Source organism: Sinohyriopsis cumingii, chromosome 9 (assembly GCF_028554795.1).
Source record: "Sinohyriopsis cumingii isolate HCF-2022 chromosome 9, ASM2855479v2, whole genome shotgun sequence".
In the NCBI taxonomy this organism is placed as follows: Eukaryota; Metazoa; Mollusca; class Bivalvia; order Unionida; family Unionidae; genus Sinohyriopsis; species Sinohyriopsis cumingii.
This window is the reverse complement of record NC_142969.1, coordinates 40153673-40176671: the sequence shown is the minus strand read 5'-3', so window position 1 is coordinate 40176671 and position 22999 is coordinate 40153673. Positions and strand designations below refer to the sequence as shown.

The following is a 22999-nucleotide window of genomic DNA, read 5'->3' as shown; positions in this document are numbered from 1 at the left end:
AGCACAAGATAGGCGGCTATACATGGCGGCCAGTATAACTGGTGGACGAAGAAACTCATATATACTCTATTTTATGTTCATCCATTTCCATGCTTTTTCCCATTTTCCCATATCATTAGTAACGTGTGTCCTACATACACCCTTGATTTTCTTGACAGTCCTAGGAATGGTAACAGTTAAATACATAAGTAAGCAGTGTGCATAGTTCTGCTTGTCAAAGATTACATTAATGAATATGGAATTATATGGCAAGTAATGGTGGATTCCAGGCAATATTTAAATATTTGAGCTTTATTTAAGAAAATTAGTAAAAAATATTAAAATAAAGCAGTCTAAAAAAAATCATCTTTTTTAATATCGTCATTTATCGCTCTTCAAGTTAATGCTGAAATATATTACCATCCTTGTCATATTATGTAATTAATGAGTAAAAGATCAAGGTGAAGATCTATATGTACATGTATTATTATTTAAATGTAAAAAAAATAGCTAAACTTCCTCCCAGAAGACATATAAATTGAAAGCTAAAGTAAGGTAGACATTATTAGTCCATTAAAAAGCAAAATCTGAACTTTCAAAACATTCACTGAAAGAAATTAGTGGGATGCAAAGTCATGAGAGGTCATCACCATTAAGCATGGTGGAAGAGCTCTAAGTGATCATATTGGCAGCATTACGATTCAAAACACAAGTAGGAAATATCATATTGCTTACTGTAATTACTCTATAAATGGTGAATTGTATAAATTTATATATGTATTGCTTCGATATTAACCAAAGTGCAAAACACTCCACCTAACGTAGTCAAATCTACACACTGTTTCCCCTCCCCTTCTTGGCAAAAGATGATATATCTGAATGCGTGTTTAATATCCCACTGAAACTCACTCTGTGGTTTACAAGAGGTATTAATTTTGCTTGTTATCCACAAATAGAACCATATGATTGTATTTATAGTAAAGTTAATTTCACTTGCATATGTGGAGTCACTGTATTGCTGTGGTTGTTTATATTACTCGCGGTACTAATTCAGTTCCCATAGTAAACCTATGCAAACACCATGATATTAAAAATTCAATAACTTAAAATTGTCAGTATCATGAAACATGGATGTCAACTTCTGTGTTGAGCAATGGATATAAGCCGCGGCATTTTCTGGACCTTCATGTGTTTGAAACATGTACTTTCAATTCATCACCAAAGAGTCATGTGCTGGTGTTAGTAATGATTATTCCAAACTCAAGACTGTTAAAGGACTGAAATTCCATCAATAAAACAATGTCTCTACTTTTTTCACTTACAACTAGGATAAGCTCTCAAAAGGTTCTTTTTCCTAAAACATAACTTATATTATTAACCAATCCTGGTCAGCCAAACCCATATATACTCTATTTTATGTTCACCCATTTCCAGGCTTGTTCCCATTTTTCCATATTATTAGTGCCGCGTATCCTGCAAAGAACAAAGACGGTTTTTCTATGTCTCTGGTTTCAACTTGAATTGTGAATTTATTGTAGAATTATTACATGAGTTCCTTGTAGACCAAATTGATTATGCATGTTTGTTCGAAGAACAGTCGGCCTGTAGAACTGTTTTCAAAATACAACATATATCCATTTGCCATAGATATCTACTTAATTTATTAGATTCACGCATATAGTACATTCAGTATACACAGATAATTGTCTCTCCTCTGATTATCCGAATCAAATTTCTGTTACTAAATTGTTGGCTTTATCCGTTGCTATCGTCACTCTGAATTTGTGTTTTCTTTGGCTTCATTTGATTGCTTATGAATAAAAGCTTTCACAGAAAGTTAATATAGCTCAGACTGTACGAAACATGTACTAAACAAACATGTGGCAAACAAATAAATTTATTGTATAATGAGTGCGAGAAGGTAGGTGAAAAGGATGAGTGAAATGCGTCACTGTCGTTCGGCAATAGCTACTAGTTCAAAGCGATTTGAGTATAGTTATCCTGCTCCAGTGTGTTACATTTTCTGTTTTATTAGTAATGACAACGGATTTACACCTAATTTGTTAATGATATGGTCAAATCAGTTTACTGGTACAGTTAGACGTTGTGCTTCACTAAAGCACGGCTTAATACACTGCATAGTCTTGGTGATAAATTTCCATACCATTTTTCTTAACCTAGTCTCCCTTACTGATCACACCGGTTTATTATTCTGGACGAGTCATAAGTCGTTAAGCCTTTAATGCAACACTGACTCCTTTTAATGAAATACATAAAAAAATGAACAAATATATTCGACGATTGATTAATATATTGGTCTATGTATCAATCTAGCTAAACAGAGTGAAGGAAGAGAGTGAGAGGGAAATTCGAATACTTTGGAACCCTCACTTAAAAACTCAAGCTATGGACAGTTAATGTATGTTCGTAATATGCGCACAGATTAATTTAGTTGTTATAATTCAACGCAGAACATAGCCATTGCCCATGAAGTTTAAAATGAAAACATTCGTTATTATTTCGATGACCATACTTTTATTTCTTTCTTTTAGATAAATATCAGTCATGTGTACAAAATAAAACTCATCGGATGATGTCTATCTTGTAGTATATACCATGGTATTTGCTGAAGCTCTTTTATGCTGAGGTGCCTATGAGAGGATAACAACAGTAAGGAGGAACGTAAGGACGAAAAGTAACAATGTGAGCATAACGAATAACGCTGGAAAACGATTTGTTGATGCATGCCACATAATTGATAATTGTATTGAAAATAATGTTGTGTTCATATGATCTAGCATGCATAAAGTTATTTACAAAATTACTTTAACATAGTATGTGATAAACTACGTAGTTGAAATTCAGACCTGAATGTAATTTTGTAAACCATGAAACAAAAAAAAACAAAAACAATCCATGTGGGAGCTGAGACCGCCATTAACACAGGAACTATGCAAGCCACCCAATTTGCATGGGGCCTGTACAGCCCCAAAATGGCCTTTGGCCCGCATCAACCATGCCTTTCGCATTCCGATCACAGACATTTGTGGGTCCCAAGTGAGAATATATAAGTGCCAACTGTGAAGATTGCAAATAGTGAAAAATAATCAATGCTGTTATATCCGCGTTAGAGTCATATATCTCTCTACTTCCGCAAAATCAAGTTATTCAGTGCTTTGTGGCTGTATGTATGTATGTATATATATATATATATATATATATATATATATATATATATATATATATATATATATATATATATATATATATATATATATATATATATATATATATATATATATATATATATGAATGAATGGTGAACCTGATATTTACCCAGCTTATGATTCTGAAGGAAAATGTGCTTGAAGGTGGATTGAAAACGTGCAACTAAGAGCCCCCGATTATCCTTTGCGTGCTAACTTAATTGAACACAGAAATGAATTACAGGTAAGAATGACGTTCAAAACATCTAATATATCGTTTGAAAGCATCCGATTTCCATCGTCCTAACTGACGAATCTGACTATCAGACAAGCCCTGTGCCACATCAATTGTCGCTGCTCCGATTCTAAAGCTATGACTCTTGCGTCCTGTCACCAATGCTGTTAAGAACATATCGCAAGTTAAGTTCAAGGTGGGTGGAATCCATTTTGCCTCTCCCCTCTCTATCGTGCGTCGAAACTGCTCATCGTAGTATCTCCAATGGGCCCTGCGAGTAGCCAACTTCATGACGACTTCCATGTGGTGAGAGAGCACAGTGCTCGACATGTGGGATTTCATGCATATTATTGTAGCAAATTTTTCCATGCTGTCAACCAATGAGTGATGGAGAGCGGGGACTTCTTGGCCAGCGGGACTAAGTTCAATTCAGATGCGTTTGATGTGACATCGAACTGTATCTATATGTATTTTCTGTGGATGTGGAAAGCAGAGTTTGAAAATCTGTGTATGTCGCGGCCCAAATCTGCTGCTTAATTTTCTCCGTTACAGAGGCAGTTATATCATTTTATGTGTTTACAAAGCTGGATTGACTGTGTGTGTCCAAAGTAGTAATATGAGTTACGAAATCACTGAGAGTACCTATACCTGTATGAGAGAGTCCTGTTAAGGCTGAGTTAGCCTGTGCAATGCTTTCCCGACTGACTTTTGAACACTGCTTTCTATTTGGGCGTTGGAGGAGGCAGATGGCCCTTGTTCTGGTTCCAGCGACGTCATGGCAGGTTGTTGCAGACGAATGGTCCCATGTTCGTGCATACTCTATGTAATAGAGTATGCACGAACAAATTGTGTTATTTATTTATTTTTGTTATATTTTATTATTATTATTTTTAATAGTATATAGCATGCCTACATAGTAAACTATAATGGGTATGACCAATTTGTTCTTAGCAAAATGGCATATGAATAGAAGGTGGTGGTCCGGTATGCAACCGGACCTGTTATTAGGCCAACAGGGTGATACAAAGTGCAAACGAAAAAGAGGACAGGCACGGGACCTAGCCTGTTATCTCCCACTCATATAAGACCACTTGTGGAGTAAATGGACTGTATGAGTGTACTTCGGGAATAAATGTACTGTATGAGTGTACTTGGGGAATAAATGTACTGTATTAGTGGACTTGAGGAACAAATGTACTATATAAGTGTACTTGATGAGTAAATGTACTGTATGAGTGTACTTGGTACAAATACTATTTATTAATTTCATGAAACTAAATACTACGATTTTGTATAACTTGTCAATTGTGCTCCCTCCGACACCCTTCATGTTTACATTACAAACTTCCGTTATGTTTAAAGACGGAACTAGTCCAAGATCCGTCCCGAACCTCAAATACCGATCTAGCCATTTACAAAGGGAATGCCCCATAATAAGTGCTTTTGTCATTGTATTTCCAAAAAAGATGATGGCTATGTATAAAAAGAAAAATCTACCCACCTTCTCCTTTCCAGAGTGAGAGCAAGCAAATGATCCTTAAAACTGTGAGGAATAATAGTGCATAGAAACAGGAAGAAGTAAAGGGGTCGCAAGGAAGAAAGAAGGAAAAATGTAAAAATTATGATCGCTAAATATAGATGGGTTGCGCATAACGTCATCACAATCTATATACATCGGTATTCCGCCATATTTATGGGCACGCTTGCTTTGTTTACGTGTTGCTATGTGTACAACTACCCAAGTTAAACCATATACATCAAAAACTCTAAGAAAAAGTCCATACAGTCTGCAACACCTCTTACCACATATGATGATATATGTACATTATATATATATATATATATATATATATATATATATATATATATATATATATATATATGGACAATACAAAGGTAATGTAATAAATGATGTATGACAATATTAAAGTGATGTGTATTGATCAATTAATAAATGAAACTAACATACTTAAAATAGTTGTTCTTGAAGCGTTTAATCTGAAAATTGTTGCTAACTTGTATTGAAATTCATTAGAAGTTATACAAAATCGTAGTATTTAGTGTCATGAAATTAATAAATAGTATTTGTACCAAGTACACTCATACAGTACATTTACTCATCAAGTACACTTATATAGTACATTTGTTCCTCAAGTACACTCATACAGTACATTTATTCCCCAAGTACACTCATACAGTGCATTTATTCCCGACGTATACTCGTACAGTACATTTATTCCTCAAGTACACTCATATAGTACATTTACTTCTCAAGTACACTTATATAGTACATTTGTTCCCCAAGTACACTAGTACAGTACATTTATTCCTCAAGTACACTCATATAGTACATATATTCCCTAGCTTTCAATCATTCATACACGTTTTATGTGGCTAACAGTGAAAATAACTTAGTATTCTGATATCATTATGTTATAGCATATTGACAGTTATCAAATTCAGTTATTGGTATAAACAGATGTAGACAACAAAAAAATTAAAATTTATTTGAATGGTACAACAGATTCACACAAATTAATTAGTGCACAGCAGACAGTGGTAATTTTGTCTATAACAGGAATGTCATCTTCCGAACTTATGGCATATTATATAGGAAGTGTGTCCGGAAGCAGTGTGTACTTGTTCCTCAACTGGCCAATAACTCTTTCTACGTGAATTCGTAAGTGTGATATTTTTCTGGATGTCTCAAGTTGCAAGGGGGACATCATTTGACACTTTCCTCTTGTAAATGCTGGAAGTTTTGCCTCATCACCTCTTAGTCCAACACATTCTTTTATATTAAATCCACCGTCAGCTAAAACTATATCCCCAGGGTTTAATTTATTTTAAAAAAACACACTTTTCTGTAACGAATTTATCAGTAGCACGTCCTCCCAGTGCCTGTGACAGAAATGTTATAACCCCTTGAGGTGTAATACCAATTAAGTATTTTACTGTATTGTGATGTTTGTGCGATGACCAGGTAGATGCTCTGGCATGAAGATTTGATGGGCGCTCAATTAAGATCTCAAAAGAGTCTATAATCACAGCAACGTTTGAGCCAAACGAGTTCCTAAATTTCATGGGCATCGTTTTCCGGAGCTCTTCCCTGTCTGACCAGAAAATTAAGAATTGCGTTCGTGAATACAGGACACTTACCAATGAAAGAAACACTCTTGAAACAGTTGTTTTAGAAACATTGAATCTGTATGCTAAGTCCTGTAATGGTATGTTAAGTCTTAACCTCTTTAACACAAGAATAAATTTTTGAGCAGTCATTGATGAAACCTTCCACTGATGTGTACACAGCCATTAAGATTGCAGATGTTGGTAAACCAGTATAATATTTCAGCTTTTTATCATTTCAAATGAAGGACTCTTCAGTAACTTCAGTTGCAGATTTCTGCTGCCTCAGTTCCAATTTTTCGAATGTCAATCTGTTTAGTTCATCCGTTGTTAGTTTACTAATCTTGTTTGCATCCAAAGTATTTTCATCATGAGAATTTCCATAATTATTTTCCAGTTTACCCATTAAATAGAACTTGCACTTAACTTGACAATTGTTTCCAGAAACAACTGAAATATCATCAGATTCAACATAGTCCTCTTGAAAATTTGACGATAAGTTAAACAAAGCCTGTACAACATCATAAACCTCTTTCTTTTTCTTTGCGCTCTGCCATACCGATCAGTTGTACTTGTGTGTGAATCATTTGTGTAACCAAGATGAACTGAGGGTGCCCAGTCGGGATTTGTTTCATCGTAAAGAACAGCAGGCTTACCTGAAAGCATATTATGGAATATTCAGACCTGAGTGCAATTGTTTTAGGCAACATATGAAACCAAAGGACATTAAATATTACTAAGCATTACTCAGAGTATTACGAGAATAGAAATGTTGTTGCGATACATTTCCAGAATTAGAAACAAGATATGTTCAAACAGTACACAAGTACCAACCCGGCCCACTTCCTTCAGCTTCTGTATCCATCTCTGAATGGTTGCCCATTTTTAATTCCCTGAGAAATGTGATTAGACATAATGAACTGCTGTAGATCACGAGTGACCGGACACACTGGAGCTCTTTTACATTATCTAGGAAGTTAGATGCAAAATATTGACACTGTATATATAATTACTTCAAAAGCCACTCAACTTCTAGCTTAAAAAATAAGTGACGACCATCCGAAATATGTAAGTAATGCCCCTGATAATAAGTACGTTCTTTATATATGTATATGTACCAGAATCAACGGTAATTATACATGTATACATCACCTTGTGACATTTGCAACATGGTTTATACTAATGTACATTAAAACGGACTACACTGATGCACATTAAAACGGATCACACTGATACACATTAAAACGGAAAAGAAGATTGTAAACTTACCAGATATAAAATGATCAGAACATATTTTGGACTGCTTGGTATGCACAAAGTTGGACCTGTTCAGACGAGCTAACCAAAGGGTTTGGCGTACTTCACTCAACCGTCGAGTCTTTTCTCCTTGGTTTTTTTTATCACATACGGGATGGAATAAAACAATTTCTTATCACGACCTGATAGATTATGACAGCCAACAACACAGTATGTATTCACCATGATTAAACTGTCAGAGTAAACTAAATAAATATTGATCAATTATATGAAGCGTGTTATCCCGTTGTTGTCAACCACTTAACCGTTAAGATTGCGGACCGGAAGTTGCAAATGACAAAAGGCATTTCGATCGGGGCCTATCTATACTACCTGTATCTCCAAAAATTCTTTTGAAAGTGACGCTAAGAATGCTGACCTATATATTCGTCCACCATAAAACTATATTCTTTTGGCTGAATGAGTCACGTGCACCAATTCCCGGGTTTGGTTGGCCCAAGAGGGTCTTTATTGCTTTGTTTACAGTGCCCGACAAGACCCAATCGTACTTCATCACAACTATCCTGGCTCTAGCGCAAACAGTTTATTTGTTGTCTGCACTTCATCTATTATCGACCTCTTAATTCAGTGTCCGTTAAATGAAATATGACTGTTCTCCACTTTAAACGCAAAAAAGAACTTTAATGTCGATTTATTTTACAAGCGTATACTCATCAGCATTGTCGTCAGCTGTAAGCATACTAATTTCAAAATATGTTTTATGACTAGATCTTACACGGAGCCATTGTTTGTTCTAAAATAGGTATAAACTCCACATTGCAAGTGTCAAATACGGTGCAAGAATACGTTGTTATATGTTTGGTTATAAGAATGTCAAAACACGTGGTTTTAGAAGAATATTAAAAAAATATCTGGAAACAAGTCTAAGTGTTCGTTCCGGAGTTTGCAGAAAAAGGCAGATGGAGAAGTGTCAATTGCCTTCAATTACATTATAGTTAGACATAAAACAAGATTCATTGTACAAACACACACAGACAAAGAGACAGAGACAGACAGATAGATAGATAGATAGATAGATAATTAGATAGATTAATAGATAGATAGATAGATAGATAGATAGATAGATAGATAGATAGATAGATAGATAGGCAAGTGTGTTGCTTTAAAGTAAACTAAACATTTATCTAGATAATATATAAATATACAGATATGAACCTTGCTATGTTGAGTGACTTGACACCTTTTTGTTATGGAGTGATGATGATGATGATGATGATGATGACGATGATTCACTGTATAGCATCGCCGCTAAACTTCCAATTGTTTGCATATCTATCGGTTTATATATATATATATATATATATATATATATATATATATATATATATATATATATATATATATATATATATATATATAATGAGAGACAGACAGCCAGACATAAAGAGAGAGAGAGAGAGACAGACAGACAGACAGAGAGATATATAATAATTGTACAGCAGTCTATTTATGAAGCACGATACGTAATCCAATCAGACTATAAAATAACTATATAATAAGTCTACCACGATGTCACATCTGACGTAGGACGAAATGCAAAACGAAGAACATAAGTAAAATTATCTAATTTGCAACTGGAACTGTCTGTTAGAGTGCAAGCGGATATTAAAGGTTGTTATATGGCTTCATTTACTTGCCATCATTATCTAGAAAAGATCTGAAGTTTCGGATACAACAATAACAATATCAAATTTAATCGCATATAATTTTACCGGTCATTGGCTATTTTAAGAAAATCAACTGTAACAGCGTATAATTTTTACTGTTATTGCCCACTTTGAGAAATTGAACATCTACTTAATGACGTAAACAAGAAACGTGAAATATTGTTATAACATATAGCTACTTTTGCGAGCATAAAATAAAACTACACTATTTTAGCATTTAATGAAATTAAATATAAAAAGATTTTAAAACTTAAAAACAATTTAATTAAATCAAAAATAAATGAAATCAAATATACATTATACATGCTGGACCTAATGACAAGCTGAACATAATAACCTGCTATACGTAATGACATGTTTGACGTAATTACATGCTAGACGTAATGACCTGCTGGACATAATGCCATGCTAGACGTAATGCCATGCTAGACGTAATGCCAGGCTGTACGTAATATCCTGCTAGACGTAATGACCTGCTGGACGTAATAACCTGCTAGATGTAATGACTTGCTGGACACAATCACATGTTGGACGTAATGACATACTGGACCTAATGACCTGCGGAGGGAATGACCTGCTGGACATAATGACCTGTTGGACGTAATGACATGCTGGACGTAATAGCCTGTTAGATGTAATGACCTGTTGGACGTAATAACCTGCTGGACGTAATGACATGCAAGAGGCAATGACCTGCTGGACGTAATGACCTGTTAGAAGTAATGACATGATGAACGTAATTACCTGCTGTACGTAATGACAACTAGACGTAATGACCTACTTGACGTAATGACATGCTGAACGAAATGACCTGCCGGACGTAATAACCTGCTGGACATAATGATATGCTGGACGTAATGACATGCTGGACGTAATGAAGTGCTTGACGTAATGACAAGCTTGACGTATAAACCTGCTAGATGTAATGACCTGCTGGAGGTAATGACTTGCTGAACGTAATGACATGCTGGACGTAATGACATGCTGGACGTAATAGCCTGGTAGACGTAAAGACCTGCTTGACGTAATGACATGCTAAACGTAGTGACATTCTGGACGTAGTGACCTGTTGGATGCAATGACATGCTGAACGTAATGACATGCTGGACGTAATGACCTGCTGAAGGTAATGACCGGCCTGGACGTAATGACATGCTAGACGTAAAGACCTGCTGGACGTAATGACATGCTGACGTAATGATCTGCTTGACGTAATGACATGCTGGACGTAATGAGATGCTGGAAGTAAGAACCTGCTAGACGTAATGACCTGCAAGTTAGACAGACAATTTATCGCACTATTTATTTACTATTTACTGAGGCAGCTTTTATAAAAATTTCCATATTGAAAATAATATTACTGTAAGCTATAGTTACAAATTACATAGCATAACAGTCTCGCCAAATTGCATTTGATCTATGAGAGCTCGTTTAACGTCATAAAGTACGATGCTCGAAGTCAAAGAAAGCTCTTTCGAGATTATTGAAAACTCTTTACAAGACGGACGAAGTAAACAAAATAGAAATTACCATCACAAAGAAGGTTACCATAATGTATATTTAAAATTTGTTTTCTTGTTGTCAGCAAAAGCTAAGAACCTAATACTAGCATATGGTAAAAAAGCAAAACGTCAGATTGTTCAGTTTGGCAAGAAGACTATATGTATGTATGTATGTATGTATGTATGTACGCTTTCGTACAGGACAGGGTCGTTGTACAGTCACTGACTCTTTCTGTTGCTGTGAGGCTCTGCAAACCATGTCACACTCTGTGAACAACTGTCTATTGACAATGTTCCCCGGTAGACTACAGGCTCTGTATCTTGATGATGATGACGCTGTTAAATGGTTGAGCACGCACTGTACAGGATAAATAATAATAATGATAAATGTCCGTCCCTGTCATAAATATTCAACAGTGGAAGACAAGCTCATTTTATCCTGGTATGACTTCTGTCAGAAACTACCTCCTTGTAGAAACAGTTCTATGACAGCGCCAAGCACTATCAAAAACCACAATTTTTTAAATATCAATTTACAGTGCTTATCTTCTGTGTTACAGGACTTGCTCAAATATATATATAAATGTTATTTTGGTCCCTCGTTTCACCTTTTTAGAGGAGGCAACTCAGCACCTGAATAGAACCCATTAAATAATCATATAAGCGTCTGAATTATGTCCGTGACAGATTCCTAAATTTAAGAAAGTTCTAACACTAATGCGTCCAAAGTGAGAAGTCCTGTGTTTGCCAGAATCTTTATATATTGAAATAGTCACTTGCCCGACTCCAGGGACAACTTCAAATCTGCCTAACGCTAGCCCATACAAGCAAGTCCACAAAACTAAGACTTTATAAAAAGAACACATATTTGTATGTATGCATGTATGTAGGTATGCATGTATGTATGCATGTATGTATGTATGTATGTATGTATGTATGTATGTATGTATGTATGTATGTATGTATGTATGTATGTATGTATGTATGTATGTGTGTGTGTGTGTGTGTGTGTGTATGAATGTATGTATGTATGTATGTATGTATGAATGTATGTATGTATGTATGTATGTATGTATGTATGTATGTATGTATGTGTGTGTGTATGCATGTATGTGTGTGTGTGTGTGTGCGTGCGTGCGTGCGTGTGTGTGTCTCTCTCTCTCTCTCTCTCTCAAGACATTGATGTTCCTCCAGATCAATGTATTGGTTTTTTCATGAACATGCATTTGAAAATTGAAAGCATGTTGTAATGAATGGTTTTATTCAAAATAAATGATTTGCTTTTCATTCCAAAGTTTTCTCTCTTGTAGCAAAACAAATTTCAATATGTAAGTTTGGAAGATATGTGTCAGTATAATCTATATATATTGATCTTGCTTAACATAATTATTATTCAGATTGTATTAGTGGACAATGACTACATCTACCTAGCATAGCAGCTACAAGATTTGATACCCCATGGTCTTATTCCAACCTGGGACATTTCATTTGTTGTCTGCACTCTATCCATCATCGTCTTTTTAATTCCGTGTCCGTTACATGACAAATGCTAGTTTTGCACTTTAAATGCAAAAAAAAATTAATGTGGACTAACTTCCACTGACAATCTTGCGTACACAATTTAATGTATGAAATGTGGAGTTGACGTACCTTTTTACATCGGTATAATCATCGATATTGCCATCAGCTCTTAGTATTGTCGTTTGAAATTATGTTTTATGTCACGATCTTACGCGTGACCATTTTTTCTATTAAGATAGGTCTCGACTCCATACCGCACGTGTCAAACACAGTGCAAGAACACGTTATTATTTGATAGGTAATACGAAAGTAAAAGCACTAGGCTTTACAACAATATTTACAAAATATCTGAAAGCAAGTCTACCTGTTCGTTTGCAGAGAAGGACAGATGGAGAAGGGTCTATTAGCCTTAAATTACAGTTTACTTCAATATGAAACAAGATTAATTGCCTATGTTCTTGATAATAAACTATCATCCACTGACTTGTAATAAACTGAACAGAAAACTATATGTACATAAAACAAGGAAATAAAACAGAAAAACGGTAATGTTTTCGAAACTTTACATGGCTGTTTCTACATTAATTCAACCTTTTAACTCTATTATTATTATTATTATTATTATATATATATATATAAATAGGTCTGTTCATATAAAGTTAATTAAAATATAACTAGATAATAGATAAATGTATAGATAGGATCTTTGCTATGTTGAATTACACAACGCCTATTTGATATGGAGCTATGATAATGATGATGGTGGAGATAATTCATTGAATAGCATCGCTGCTAAAATTCCAATTCTTTAGCATATTTATCGATCTTTTATGATAATTCCTTTTATTGATCTCATCGACTTGGATCTAAATACAATCAACATGTAATTGAAATATACATTTATTTATATGTTTCATAACGTTTTTAGCTAGGAAGCTCATCGTGAAGGACAAATCCAAGAATAAACAAGGAGTATTATATATTTGTTGATCAGAGAATGTGACAATATCAGTTAATTGATGGAGAACAAAAATAAACAACTGAAAAACGATCTTAAAAGGGATAACATTATGTATTGTATTGCTTTAATGAGTATGTACTGAATATAACTTTTCATTGTTTCGTGTAATACATGTAAAACTGTATAAAAATGAGTAAACAACTTGTCTATTTTGATGTCTGATTAACATAATTTTATACCACAAGTCAAAGACGATGTGTTCGTTTTATGATCAAGAGAAACAAATTATTCTGACGTTTATGCCAGATTCGGAAGGATGGACAGAAATCATGCATGGGAATAATATATACAATATGTACTAAAGAAATTATATTCCGCAAATTATGCATGGAGCTAGGAAAGGAAATACATGATGAAGATGTTGTAGAAGGATACTTCGATTAACTAATAATAATAATAATAATAATACAAGGCAGGAAATATATTTATGGGCATATATTATCGCCAGAATTGAGTGCGAGTGACAGATGCTTTAGTGGAATTTGAATAAAACTGCAATGAGAAATGAGATTGTTAATATTTGGGCCAAATAGCGAGTTTGTCAAATGCTTCATTCAACATCTTTCCTTACGTTTGCGTTCTCTGTCGGGCCAAATAGTTGAAATTCGAGAGTCTGTACTGAGCGTTCAGTTATGATGCAGCTGCTGTCGTATTTCTCGTTGCATTTATTTCCGAAAGTGTCTGTTGCAATTATTATTTTTTTCCCTGAAATCACGGTTTCTACAACATGCTTCTGATTGATGGCAATTATATCTCCTGTCGTCCAATTTATGTGGTTTTGCTTCGAATGCGGCTATTGTTATTCATTCGTTTTCTGAAACATATAAAGTTCCTGCCACAAAGCAAGTATTGTAATATATACATCCTTAACCCATAATCTCTGAATTTAAGATGAATGGAAGAAACAATGTAATGAAAAACACGCAATTTGTGTTAATACACGACCCATTGCTCTTAAACAATTTTCTTTGCTGATGTATTGTGTTAATTAACCACTGTATTTCGTTAAGATGACGTATATACAAAATTGTCATAGAAGTCAATGATATGCTTTGCTGAAACAAGGGCGAAATACAGAGTATGTGTAGCACATGCAGCCAGAGTAATTGTTGGCTTCATGACTCTTAGTTCAGACAGTCCGGTGCTTTGGAAGTTTTGGTCAAGAGGTAAACTCTGTAAATGCGGCGTTCAGGATTTTGAGTCAATAGGCAAGAGAGTTTTGTTTATACTATATTTGGAAACAAAGAAACAAATAATTTAAGTCCTAGATAAATAACACTAATTAAAGGTGTCTCTGCACTTATAATTAAAGAGTATAACATGTCGATGAAATGAAAACGGTTGTTGGACATTATGTAATAATTTGGTAAGAAATACGTCAGCAGTCATCGTGTTGTTATGTGATTAAACACGCTGGATGCTATCATATGTTTCAAAAGTAGTTTTCAATGTGTCACACAATGAACTTATGCCACATATATATCGTCAACATGCAGAAATCAATAGAACGGATGAGCGAATAGCTGCACGTATAATGAAGCATTCAGCGCCCTATGCAATTACTGTTCTCTGAGTTGCAGATAGCAGTATTTAAATCCCATTGTCTGATGCAAGTCTTTATGGAATTTGTACTGCCTTATGGAACGGTTATATGAATATCAGTCGTGAAAACGTTGCTAATTTTTGTTTCAATTTTGCTTTGCTTAGCCTCTGATGGCACAGGTTGACTGGCTACTCTATGTGTCCACAATCCCTTGGGCAAAAGAATGATTCCTGTTGAGTCGTCGGAACAGTCCTATGTTGATAAATAATTCTTGGGTTATAACTGCATTTCTTGTCAACATTTAATCCTTACTTTTAGCGTTGCCGTTTAATAACGTACACTTATCATTAAGAATGCATACCAAAATGAACGAAAGAGCCAAATGGACACCATATCAGGCTCCTTCTGTCTACTAAATGCGAATAAAATGCATATGTTTTCTTTTATTGTATCAGATGTTAAACATGCTTACAATACAACACTAGAAAATATGGTATATAATGCGTAATGTAAAGAAACTCAACACCTGATTAGCGAGGACTGATATAGAAATTGATAATGGCTGATTTTAAAACATTTAAATCCCTCTGAAAAATCAAATTTCACCGTTGATCAATTTGGCAACGTAGTTGACCCACTGACCCAATTTACAAAGATACTCCAGGATGATTCTTCGGATAACCATTAGAAAGTGCTAGAGAAAAACATGATATATTATGTCTTTATGTTGATCCCCATCTCTTCTACTAAACTGGAATTGAATATGATACGTGATACGGTAAGTCATAGTAAAACTAAAGCATCTCTATCAACCAATTAAAATCGGATGAAATGGTCATAAACGTACCAGAAATCTCAGGTACATTGGCTGATACATTTTTGAAAAACTCTTCACAAGAAAAGTACTCTCAAACGTTCTCCATGGCAAGAACTGAAATAAAACTTTCCTCTAAATTTCAAATCTGCTAAAGAGTACCTATAATATTGATTGTCAATTGCAGATAAGCTTAGAAAGAGTTCGAAATGTGCAGAGGGTAAGTTGCTCAACGTTTGGAAATACACAACTGTTTGAATGCCAATTACATCGAACTCGTGATGATCCAAAAGCTCTATTTTGACGGTTCTCTTGGTCGTTTTGTGTAGGAGAACACATGTTTAGGGTTTAGTTTTGACTCTAAACTAACTTTCATTCACAAATTAGATAGGTCAGATTCAAGTATAAACCAAAAACAGCAACATGAAAACAACAATGACAAAAGCAAACAAACAAGGATTTAATACAATTCCTGGAATATACAAGCTAGAAAGCAGGTCGCAAATTCTTTTTCCAGTTATACAGGTCATTAGTAAGATATAACATTGACTATGGCTCAAATGTGCACGCATCAGCCTGTAAATCCAGATGTTTGACGCGATATACAATCAGGAACTTAGACTTTGAGACTGCGTGCATTTAGAACTTCCCCTGCAGAAAGCCTCTGTGATACAACAAACGAGCCATTTTACTGTAAGACGAACAAAACTGGCTCCTCGGGCTACACCAAACATTCTTCTTATCCATCGAACCCTGCATATAATGTAGAGTCTATAGCCCACGTATCCAACATTTTACGCTGACAACCCAAACCTCATTAATCCCTTTATCGTACGAATTTGTTTGCACCAAGAATCAGCAAAGTTCGATATCGGAAATAATGCAGATAGCCTTGTTTCGAAATCACCACTGTGGTTATCAAACCACAAATAAATATATTTGATCTTGACCAGTTCATAATATCCATGTGTTCAGACTGGTGGAAAGATGGTGGCAAAGTTGGAGCAGCATTTGCAACACCCCATAGAACCACGTGTACCCGGTTGTAGGATATAACACCAATTTTTACCACAAATGTACAGCAGTACCAAGAGTTTCATCTACGCTGAAACCGCTTGAAAACGAATGTCATCAGTGGTGTGGATACCTATTCAATATGAAAACCTTCCAAAATCTTTAATCTTGCAAACCGTTCATCTCCCAGATCTTGCAGAATGTGCTCCTACATTCTGAAACTGTTTGACTACCTAGCAACATTGGTAATAAAGGTAAAAAAGCAGATAAAGCAGCCAATGTTGCCCTCCAGACGGAACTCGAATATATACATGAATGCAGATACAAGTTAATTCACCCCCGCTTTTGTTGTTTTACTTGTTTTGTAATATTCAAAACTCTTAAGTTATTTTAGAAGGACATTTATCGAAACTTAGTGGATTTAGCATACACCGAACACAGCATGTTCCATAACTACCATTTAGCTCTATGCATATCATATTTGACAATTTAAAAAATATTTCCCTTGTCTATGGGACAAATTTCGCTTTTATTTGCGATATCAGTATTTTCTAAGCCCAGTTACTTTCATGTTGAGGATCTAGAATATTTTGCGAGACATACAATTCAAAGTATTGGAACTGAAAATAAGATAGTTTAATATCATTTGTGTATAAACCTAAGTTATTCATAACAAAACCAGACTATACAGTTTTCGGAGAGTTTATGCAATTGCTGATACAAATAATTCATTTAAGCAAAAATAAAATAACGTAAATATGATTACTTCAACGTGTCATTAACACACATATAAGTTAATCTCACAAATGTTTCCACAATATAAATATAGTCATTGATTTAGTCTTTCGTCTTAAAGTAATATCTTTACACCTGAAAGTTGATTTATGAAATACTATTGTGTTGTTGGCAAAAGAACTCGTTCAGGACTAGTGTTTTATGTATTTTACCATGACCAAAATATCTTGTATCTTCAATCTTGTATCTAGGTTCAGCCAGAGAAGGCCAAACTGATCTCCTATTTCAACGCGTGTGTTTGAGGATTCGCAATTGCCCCAGAAACGAAACCAATTGGTTTCGTTAGCTCTTGTTATTCGATAATCCCGATAGTTGTTCTTATGTAATTTCAAGAGGGTAAAGGAATTAACTCTGATGGGATTGTAGGACACATTCAGGTAGTGTCTATTAAAAAAAATATAAGGAACTATAGCAGACGGACATAATAACAGTTTTGGGTGCATTAATGAGTAAGAAATTACACGCTAACACAAAACATAAAATATGAGTTGCACATCTAAACCCATCCATTACACATACTTAAACGTAAATCTGCAATACACTTTTGTGGTTACAGCAACCATCCATATACAGCCCATATTCAAAATGCATTTACAGTAGATTTTATAAAAGGTAATGACAGTCTCTGATCTAAGAGTAAACTTATTTCAATACATCAAAGCCGAAGTATTTAGGTGAATGAAGTTTTATACAACACAATTTAATCATGTTTAAAAGAAGATATCCATGCTACCTTTATCTGTTATATTATATGCAATTTAGAACATTTAAATATGTATATTTTTATTGTATATTTTTGTAGTTAATTTTTATATTTATATGGATCTTTACCTTTAACGGGCACTATATAGTCACTTGGTGCTGATGTGTAGTGAAAAACCAGTACATGCATTGAATACCTCAAAAAACTTGGATATACGAATCTAATATAATGATCGCTTCAGGCATGACGTTTATTTTATATTTTGTTTTGTTTGGTGTATGTATAAGATATAATGAACATAACTTTGAAGTTTGTATCTTTGGTAGTTTAGGCAAGGTTTGAGCTGCACAAGTCTGCCATCCTTGAAATTCAATTGATGCTATTTGATTGAGTCATAATATAATATAACACTATGATTGGAAAACAAGAGCCGGAAAAAATGGTCTTATTAAGATATATTTGCACAAAACACAACAATTGTCCTCGCAACACGATACCTCAGGTCAAACTTTCCTTGGTGGTTTTATTTTCATGAGACTTGTATTAAGGTGTACTTACTCAGTTTGTAGAATTTTCGTTCTAGTTAGAATAAAGAGTAGCGTTGTTCCAAATGATTAAAAAATGGGACTTAATATAATATTATGTAGCAAAATATCTTTGTAATATTGAGAAAATATATATTTGTTTTAAAATTCCTATTGGCAATTAATTTCTCACAAATATAATGCCATAAACAAACGAGAAGATGATGATGATAATTATGCACAAAATACGCATGCTCCCATTTTGCATAAACTTGAAAGTCAGAACCACACAAATATGGGAGAATAAAGTAAATGAAAAAACTGCACACTTATTTCGATGACCATTCATTGTATCAAACAACATGCTTTCAAGTCTATAATTAGGTCACCATTTAAAATTAATACAGCATTATAGTTTGGCTACAACTTCAGAATGATATATGTATGATTAAAAGTTTTACTTAATCTAGAAGCATCTTGTGAGTACATAAACTAGCTATGGTTTCATTCAGAAATGAAACGCCCCTTTTGTATAATTTTATTGAATGTTAGGCGAACTGTAGATAACATAAGGCGTTCTGATATATTCTTTCTGCAGTAATTATTATGAAGTTTAATTGAACGCGGTTTGTTTGAAAGGAGTTTGCATTGAGAACGCAAGCATGAAGTATTGCTCTAATTATCTAAAATCTCACAAACTAAAGCCTATGTTGTATGAATTTCATATAGCTGGCCATCGATACGCTGGGTTATTTATTTGTACTGAGAGGGGATGTTATATGTCTTGAATCACAAAGAAACGAATTTCTACCTCAACGAAATAGAATATATGACAAGATCAAAGCAGAAAAATACTACACGCAGATTCATCTCATACCGAGTATTTCGGTATTATTTGCTCTCGTGTTTAAAGTGGTAATCCAATTTTAATATCCCAGACATCTGAACTTTCCACTGTTTCTATACATAAGACATGCACTCTCTTTTGTTACACTTTCATTTTGTTCAAGATGATAAAGAACTGAATATGAAACTGAACTACGTATTTGTTTTCAAAGTTAAATCATTTGTTTCTTTGTAATGGTAATTATTTCATTGTTTCATTATTCTTACGCTAAATGTATTTTTTTAAAATATATATAAGAAGGTGATTACCAATGAAAAACTGAAGCTCTGCCGACTAGAACTGTTATGTTCGGAACTTTCATAGTTTACTTAGATACACATACAATGCATTTATTAAACCATGCAAAAATAAGACACCTTTTGTATGTTTCATCGAAAACGCGGTGGTTTAGTTAATTCCATGGTACCGTAGATTTTGCAGCACGTTTCTTTTTCTTCTTCTAATTAACTTTCTCTGTCCTAATCATGATGCAATCATTTTACTAAAGAGAAAGTAGCGTATCAACCAATGTTTTATTTAATATTCAGTACTTTGCTCATCATTGTTTTATCTTGGTATAAATTTTTGTACGGCTAATAGTACACTGAACATGGTTGCCATCCTTAACGCCATACTGGCAAACACATATCAGTAAACAAAACCATCATCTCAGTATCGCCTCTAATTACAACAGCTAACAAACTGTCAATTGCAGAATACTTGACAGCGGTAACAGTGAAGAAGTTCTTTTAATAAAGAAAATAAAAACAAATATTGTCAGTAAAATTAGAGTCACTTAATATTTTTGTTGCACAATCCGCTTTATAGTCATGAAAAATGGTTGTGCCTCACGTGGCCGGCATTATATGAATGTCCAGCACAACATTTAAGTGAGTGAGCGGCACAAAGTACTCCTTACCCCACCCCTAATTAACATGGAAGCATCATACTGTCAACGCGAGTTGAAGAAACCCGCCCTGATTCAAACATATTATCGATCTCCTTAAGGATTACTAAAATTACATCCCGTCATATGCAATTAGTAGGTTAATTCGCTCCGATATAAAAAAAAAACAAAAATATGCATCTACAGATAGTTTCTTCGTAAACTGTAAACATTAGGGGCCCTCATGTCTTCGATTGGTATCAAGTGCTAGCGTTTACCGATCACTTTCATCTCATCTCTGTCAGCGTGGGTTCGAGTCTTGGGCTCGGATAATGTTGCTCTGCGTAAAAGCTTTTCAATAGTTTCCCGCTGATTGGTGGTTCTTACCGGAATTTTCCCCGGATCTTCATCCATCACTTATAACGGTTTATCACGAGCTGAAAAAAATGGCATTAAACACAAAACAACAAGAAACTATTTACTATTGACGCCAACCATGTTCATAGCCTCAAAATTATGGAATTATACCGAATGGAAACATACCAGAATATGTACTCCAACAGTGAAAAATATCCAACTGAGACAACACCTCCAATTAGAAAGTTACTCTTCTTCAGTTCATATAGATTTAAGGCACTGAATCCTTACCTCCAGTTGAAAATGTCGATTTTCGTACAATTGATAACCCAGACACCAAACAGAATTATCGTCTAAAACAAATAAAAGCAACCGAGGACAGGATTCATATTCTTTACAAAATACCACTGGAATTCTTAAATAGCCTATGTGAATATACATCCTCACCGAATTTGATTACCTTCAATATCCTATCCATGATAAGCTTGACGTTTACGTATCGTTGAAGAGGTCTTTACCAATAGCAAATGAGAGGAAGGAGCTAGCAAATGAGAAAATATAGGAAACTGCGTTTCAGACTTGCGTTGCAAACGTATATCGTCTTCAAATAATTTTGAAAAATAGCTCGGTGCCGCCTCCTGATATCCCATTTGCTTCGAGTTTAAAGTTACAGCAGACATGTATGTCCAAACTGTTGTGCACACATACTTGACCAACAAATATGCAATGAGTTAGACGATATGTTCCAAATGTTTAGGCAATGTGTTCCTCAAGTTCTATTGCCGCCTAATCACCTGGATAGAGACCAACCAGTTCATAAACAGCAGGTGTGTTATGTGATATTAAAGCATACAATTGTATGTCAATGTTATTACACTCCTGGTTAATTTATTTAATTGCTTAGATAGTATACCTTAAAGCATACTGGAGCCAACAACATAAATCGCTGCCACGGATTAGTATCTGAACTTGCAATGATGAGCCAAGGATATGCTGAGCCCAAGAATAACACAATATTTCAAAGTAAAAAGAAAAGGATGACGTGTAAGGGTTATGACCCGTTTCGACTTGGATGTTTGCCTGTCCAATGACAAAATCATGCTCGAACCAACATATGAATGAGCTCAAAACATTGCTGACTTTCATTATGCTAGAACTATATCGCAGTGTAGACCACAAACATTACACCCATCCTCAAACAACATTTGACCAGCATAAGAAAGAGGAAATTGCATCAATCGAGCATCGTCACAACCGGTCTAGCTGCTCTACGAAAAGTTAAATATACCATTGAAGTCCCTTAAGAAAAAGCCCCACACAAACATATCTACATTTCTGCTACGGTGCCTGCATTGGCCTTGGTATGGCGGTTCAGCAGATTAATCCCTTACATAGCATCATAAGACGCTTTAGGAAATCTCTTCATGGTCTATTCGTTTTACATTCTGAAATTAGAACACGTGCTAAGCAGTAAAGTCAACTCGGTGCAATTTTATTACGTGTATTATCTAATAGCACAGCTGATTGGTTAATTTTATTTTACTTATCAGCCCTGTTCTTAGAGTTGCTTGTCCCACCATTAAACGTTTATACCGAACTGGGCATACTGACGTAACTTCGGCTAAAGGAACCCCAAATTATAATCGATTTTGTGAAAACGGAAATCCTTCTTTTCAGTTCATCTCTGTACTACAAAATAAATTATGAAATTAATTAACAATTAATAATTAATTATGAAATCCTGATATAAATTGAACCAGTGCAGAAGTTGCAAATGCCTTTCAGAACATTGCAGAGATCGAACATCCCATTGAGAATCACCTGTCTAATATTGTGCAAATAAGAGTTCCGAAGGAAACACAGGAAAATAGCGAAAGGCTGACTCGATATATTGCTTGCCGAA

General features: G+C 34.7%; 1 pseudogene; it reads right to left on the bottom strand.

Annotated features, from left to right (window-relative positions):
* Positions 1-5924: 5924 nt before the first annotated feature.
* Positions 5925-6725, bottom strand: LOC149791604 (uncharacterized; annotated as a pseudogene).
* Between the last annotated feature and the right edge of the window lie 16274 nt (positions 6726-22999).